Genomic DNA, 6986 nt, shown 5'->3' on the forward strand with positions numbered 1-6986 from the left:
TAACAGAAATATGTTAAAGTGCAGCTTGGCTTAGAGGACGATAATGTCTTGTATATGAACTACCAGTAATATAAATCATATTAACAACAAAATGTGTTCCATCTTCATGTCAGATGATTTTCAAAAAGGTGCATGAGTCAATGCAAAAAAATAACAAGCAAATATACTGCTGAAAGTTCAGAACATTGAAAATGTTTCACTCCATAGATTAATCTAGTTTTTTTTAATTACGCTTTAAATCATTAATCTCCAGAGTTAAAGCATTAATTTTGACAGCCCTAATATATATTAAGCCCAGTGGGCATGCCCATACCCAGTGCAGTGTACATCTATCTGTGAGGATTCGCCTGTTCCCTGAACTTTTCCTGTCTACTCTCCCTCACCAGCCCCCACCCTTGCGATGATTTACTCTCCTCTACTCTTCACCAGCCCCCACCCTTGGACATCCTTGATCCTCTACCTTCACGCACCTGTTGGGAGTTTGCAATCACCTCGGGAGAGTACATAGGTTGCAGACTCCCCTCCAGTCCTTGTCGGGTCGTTCTGTGTTCTGGATTCTGTGTTCTGGACTCTGTATCTGTATCTGTGTTCAGTGTTCATGGAGTTCTGGACGTTACCATTCTGTACGTCACCATCACCTGCCGCGTCTCCGGCGTGAGACGACGGCCCAGCCATCACCACCTGTCGCCGTTTGCCTGGAGTGGGACACCGTCTTCGCTCTCTAATTCTCTACGGGAGGTTTTCCAGTGTTCCCACTCCAGACGTCAAGGCGGCACGCCATTGCTCCCGATTCCACGGGAGGAAGGCGTCTCTTCGTGATCCTCGTTCCTGGGGTGAGGCTCGTCGTCGCTCCCTAGTATTCCACGGGAGGACGGCGTGTTCCCATCCCGGTCCCCTGGGACCCCCTTTGTTCTGCGCTGCCTGTCTGCAGCATCCGAAGAGGAGGAGGATCCCCGTGCCAGGCCCCGCTGTCGGGCCCCTGTCCCCGTGCCAGGCCTCCGCCGTCGGGCCCCTGTCCCCGTGCCAGGCCTCCGCCGTCGGGCCCCTGCTCCCGTGCCAGGCCTCCGCCGTCGGGCCCCTGTCCCCGTGCCAGGCCTCCGCCGTCGGAACCCTGGTCCCCGTGCCAGGCCTCCGCCGTCGGGCCCCTGGTCCCCGTGCCAGGCCTCCACCGTCGGGCCCCTGTTCCCGTGCCAGGCCTCCGCCGTCGGGCCCCTGTCCCCGTGCCAGGCCTCCGCCGTCGGGCCCCTGCTCCCGTGCCAGGCCTCCGCCGTCGGGCCCCTGTCCCCGTGCCAGGCCTCCGCCGTCGGGCCCCTGGTCCCCGTGCCAGGCCTCCGCCGTCGGGCCCCTGGTCCCCGTGCCAGGCCTCCGCCGTCGGGCCCCTGTTCCCGTGCCAGGCCTCCGCCGTCGGGCCCCTGTCCCCGTGCCCGGCCTCCGCCGTCGGAACCCTGTCCTCATCCCTGTAAGCAGCTCTGGCCCTCGCCCTGTCCAAGGCCTTAACCCTGTTCTCTGTCCCCGTCTCCAGCCCGCCTCTCCGGGCCTCTGTCCCTGTCCCCCTCTCCAGTGCCCCTGGTCCTGGCCCTGACACTTAGCCCTGGTCCTTAGCCCTGGCCCTTAGCCTTAGTCCCTTAGCCTGTTCGCCTCTTAAAGGCACAGTGCCGCATTTTCCATATTTCCTTTACTTAGTGTTTTTGTGTTCTCCCTTAAAGGGACTGTGCCGCTTTTTGTTATGTAATGCCCTGTTTTGGCTTACTCTCATACCTGTCTTGTGTTGTGCGATTGGGGTCGGTTACAAACCATAACAGTACGACCCGACCAGTCGACGACCCCAGCCAGCACAGACAGTGTATGTGAGTTAGCCCCTGTTAGTTCCCTCTAGTTCCCTCTAACCCACTCTAGCTCCCTCTAGTTCCCTCTAGCTCCCTCTAGTTCCCCTGTTAGTTCCCCTGTTAGTTCCCCTGTTAGTTCCCCTGTTGACTCCCCTGTTAGCTCCCCTGTTAGCCTCGTTAGCTCCCCTGTTAGCTACCCTGTTCCCCACAGCTAGGACTGTCCTTCCAGCTAGCTTGTTCTCCTTTGCTAGTCCAGCCCTGTCTGCTAGCCTAGCTCCGGCAGCTAGCGCAGCCTCTATGCTAATGTAGCAGTACAGCTAGCATAGGCCCTGTAGCTAGCAATGCTCTGGCAGCTACCCAGTCCCTCTGCTAGCCCCACTTTAGGTGTAGCTTCCCCTGCTAGCATGGCCCAGTTTTTTTTTGTTTGTTGCCTGGTCTTGTCCCCTGCCCCGCTGTCTGATTCCGTAGTGTTCTGCCCCGTCATGTTAGTGTTCTGCCCCGTCATGTTAGTGTTCTGACCGTCATGTTAGTGTTCTGCCCCGTCATGGTGGTGTTTCGGTCGCCCGGTGGCTCCCGTGGAGGGGGAGGTACTGTGAGGATTCACTTGTTCCCTGAACTTTTCCCTGTCTACTCTCCCTCACCAGCCCCCACCCTTGCGATGATTTACTCTCCTCTACTCTTCACCAGCCCCCACCCTTGGACATCCTTGATCCTCTACCTTCACGCACCTGTTGGGAGTTTGCAATCACTTCGGGAGAGTACATAGGTTGCAGACTCCCCTCCAGTCCTTGTCGGGTCGTTCTGTGTTCTGGATTCTGTGTTCTGGACTCTGTATCTGTATCTGTGTTCAGTGTTCATGGAGTTCTGGACGTTACCATTCTGTACGTCACCATCACCTGCCGCGTCTCCGGCGTGAGACGACGGCCCAGCCATCACCACCTGTCGCCGTTTGCCTGGAGTGGGACACCGTCTTCGCTCTCTAATTCTCTACGGGAGGTTTTCCAGTGTTCCCACTCCAGACGTCAAGGCGGCACGCCATCGCTCCCGATTCCACGGGAGGAAGGCGTCTCTTCGTGATCCTCGTTCCTGGGGTGAGGCTCGTCGTCGCTCCCTAGTATTCCACGGGAGGACGGCGTGTTCCCATCCCGGTCCCCTGGGACCCCCTTTGTTCTGCGCTGCCCGTCTGCAGCATCCGAAGAGGAGGAGGAGGATCCCCGTGCCAGGCCTCCGCCGTCAGGCCCCTGTCCCCGTGCCAGGCCTCCGCCGTCGGGCCCCTGGTCCCCGTGCCAGGCCTCCGCCGTCGGGCCCCTGTTCCCGTGCCAGGCCTCCGCCGTCGGGCCCCTGTCCCCGTGCCAGGCCTCCGCCGTCGGAACCCTGTCCTCATCCCTGTAAGCAGCTCTGGCCCTCGCCCTGTCCAAGGCCTTAACCCTGTTCTCTGTCCCTGTCTCCAGCCCGCCTCTCCGGGCCTCTGTCCCTGTCCCCCTCTCCAGTGCCCCTGGTCATTAGCCCTGGCCCTTAGCCTTAGTCCCTTAGCCTGTTCGCCTCTTAAAGGCACAGTGCCGCATTTTCCATATTTCCTTTACTCTAGTGTTTGTGTGTTCTCCCTTAAAGGGACTGTGCCGCTTTTTGTTATGTAAGAAATAAATGCCCTGTTTTGGCTTACTCTCATACCTGTCTTGTGTTGTGCGATTGGGGTCGGTTACAAACCATAACACTATCTCTACTAATGGGGGTCTTTTGATACAGAGTTTTATGTACATTATGGGAGAGAGATGGAGAGAGAGAGAAAAGAGAGAGATAAGGAAATAGAGAAAGATGGAGAGAGAGAAATCAATGACTGCATTTCTACATCACATTTCTTGTACTAGTAGCTACTATTCAAAGTGGGAATTGAACCTCTAACCCTGGCAGTGTTAGTGCCATGCTCGGAGGAACAAGGACTCTACCCATTGAGCTACAGTACACAAAACCATACAGTGTATCATAAACATACTGTACATGAAACACTATACTCACCTCTGTTGGTTTGTAGCAGTCTATTAGTGATTCCTTTGGGGAGGGAGAGATACAGGGAGACAGAGAGAAAGATGAAGAGAGGGACACAGAGAGAGAGATGAGAGGAAAATAGAAAGATGGACAAAGAAAGAGAGAGAAAAAGAAAGAGAAAGAGGGACAAAGAAAGAGAGAGAGAGGGAGAGAGAGGGAGAGAGAGAGGACAAAGAGAGAGAGAGAGAGAGAGAGAGAGAGAGAGAGAGAGAGAGAGAGAGAGAGAGAGAGAGAGAGAGAGAGAGAGAGAGGGAGGCAGAGAGAGAGAGAGGCAGAGAGGGAGGCAGAGAGAGAGAGAGAGAGAGAGAGAGAGGGAGGCAGAGAGAGAGAGAGGGAGGCAGAGAGAGAGAGAGAGAGAGAGAGAGAGAGAGAGAGAGAGAGAGAGGGACAGGATGGTGTCAAACAATGTCTATTGTTTTAGTAAATTCATTCTAATGTAAATTTTTCACCTATGATTTAGGAAACATAATAATAAATGCACATTTTAACAGGAGATGTTCTATATAGATAAACACTACACAAACACAATCTACACACACATACACATACAGTGGGCACACACATACATGTTCAGTGCTATTGGCAGGAAAAGTAGTCAGACAAGTTGATAGTGGCAATAATTATGTAAACTTTCTCTCATACACACACAGACATACAGTATACACACACACACACAAACACACACATACATACAGTACACACACACACACAAACACACACAGACATACAGTACACACACACACACACACACACAGATAGAGAGTACACACACACACGTACACACACATACAGTATACACACACATACAGTACACATACATACACACACACACATACAGTACACGCACAGACACAGTGTACCCAGTGAGTGTACACACACACAAATACAGTACACACACATACAGTATACACACATACATACAGTACACGCACACACACACAGTATACACACACACACACACGGACACACACACACACAGTGTACACACAGTGAGTGTACACACACATACATACAGTGTACACACACGGACACACACACACACACGGACACACACACACACACGGACACACACACACGGACACACACACACACACACACACATGGACACACACACACACACAGACACACACAGTGTACACACACACACACACACATGGACACACACACACACACACACGGACACACACACACACACACACGGACAGGGACAGGGACGTACCTGCAGTTTGCTGGCTCTCTCGTCTTCACTGTTGACCTCCAGCAGGTCATCAATGTCTATCTCTACCTCAGGCATCTCCTCCTCCTGGGACACACACACACACACACACACACACACCACACACACCGTTAGTGCGTGAGAAACACACCATGACATCATCAACAGGGTGACAGTGGCTGAGAGGTTAGAAACATGTAGAAGTGTGACTGAGAAGTAGGCTGTTTGGATCTGCAAACCAACTGGGCTTCCAATTCCCACCACAACAAAGACAAAGACAATGACAACAACAACAACAACAACAACAACAACAACAACAACAACAACAACAACAACAACAACAACAACAACAACAACAACAACAACAACAACAACAACAACAACAACAGTCAAGGGGCCCTTAAAGGAACATGCCAACTTTTTGAGAGAAGCTAGGCTAACGGTGCGGCTGTTCCCTAATATTATAAGCATACTGCACGCACAGAGAAGAAAAGGGTATGTATCTTCTTGTCTAACTCCAGGGTAGATGGCAAATAAGCTAATTTCCCAAAAAGTTGGCGTGTTCCTTTAAGCAAGACACGTAACCCCCAAGTGTTCCATAGATAGACTAGGTCCTCAAAATGAATGGAAGTGAATGAGGAGCCTGACGCCTGGGAGGAATGGTGGTGTTGACAGCAGAGGCTGACCCCTATTAGTCGATTAGTCGGTCGAAAGGAGCCGTAGTCGACTGGCCAACCTCTTAGTCGAATATAAAACAAACAAAAAAAATAATATAAAAAAAAAAAAAAAAACTTTTTTGTATCATTCTTTCCAAAAGAAAAGAGGCCTAGAAGCGTGGCTAACGCTAATGGCACGCATACCAGGGGCTAACTGCCTACGAAAACAGGCACAGAGGCACTGAAAGAGGATTTCACCTGAACACACTAGACTAGACAAATATCAAGATGTATCCATCAGTGGACCAAGACATTTAGCACAGCCCACAGCCCAAATGGAATGATAAAAAAAATAAAAAATAAAAGTGTAAATTATTTTTTTTAAATATTATATATATATATATTTTTGTCGACCAATAGTCGACTAACGGCAAATGTTGGCCAATCATAGTCGACCGTCCAAATCCTTAGTCGGGGACAGCCCTACAGCAGTGGTCGCTAGCTTACATGTAGATTATTTTACATAGAGGTAAGACTGCTAAACCACCTTTTACTGAACTGGTGAAATATCCCTTTAATAAGCAGCACATGGAAATGTCATTGTGCCGCGCTGCTGGGCCGGTTTGTGGTCACATGGTGTGGTCACATGGTGTGGTCACATGGTGTGGTCACATGGTGTGGTCACATGGTGTGGTCACATGGTGTGGTGTGGTCACATGGTGTGGTCACATGGTGTGGTCACATGGTGACATCATGTTCCCTCCAACACCCCTCCTAAAGGTCTCTCTATCCCTCAGATGGCCTCCAGCTCACCACAAGGCTTATGTGTGTGTGTGTGTGTGTGTGTGTGTGTGTGTGTGTGTGTGTGTGTGTGTGTGTGTGTGTGTGTGTGTGTGTGTGTGTGTGTGTGTGTGTGTGTGTGTGTGTGTGTGTGTGTGTGTGTGTGTGTGTGTGTGTGTGTGTGTGTGTGTGCTGGAGCCTGAAGGTTATGTTGATATTCACATCTGTCATTAGTACGAGTGGAGAGTGAGGGATTAGTCAGTAATTAACTCTCAGTATAACTATATATATATATAACTACCATGTCTGTAATAATCAGCTATGTGAGCATGTTCTGCATAGTAATTACTTCATCTTTACATTCAGGGCTGTTCCTTGACTAAAGAAATTCTAAATAATTTTTAAGAATGTAAGTCAACTAATAGATTTTTTTGACTAATTACTTAGTTGACCTATTCAGCA

The 6986-nt window shown here is 50.8% G+C and overlaps 1 long non-coding RNA gene across 1 annotated transcript in view; it reads right to left on the bottom strand.

Annotated features, from left to right (window-relative positions):
• The window catches only part of LOC311228689, a 23197-nt gene extending 18020 nt beyond the window's left edge, over positions 1-5177 (bottom strand). The window contains exons 1-2 of the long non-coding RNA XR_014619679.1: positions 5092-5177; positions 3843-3875 (exon numbers count right to left, since the gene is read on the bottom strand). This is a non-coding gene — a long non-coding RNA (uncharacterized lncRNA). The remainder of the gene's footprint in view (positions 1-3842; positions 3876-5091) is intronic.
• Between the last annotated feature and the right edge of the window lie 1809 nt (positions 5178-6986).

Source organism: Notolepis coatsorum (genome assembly GCF_963971535.1).
Source record: "Notolepis coatsorum genome assembly, chromosome: 5".
NCBI lineage: Eukaryota > Metazoa > Chordata > Actinopteri > Aulopiformes > Paralepididae > Notolepis > Notolepis coatsorum.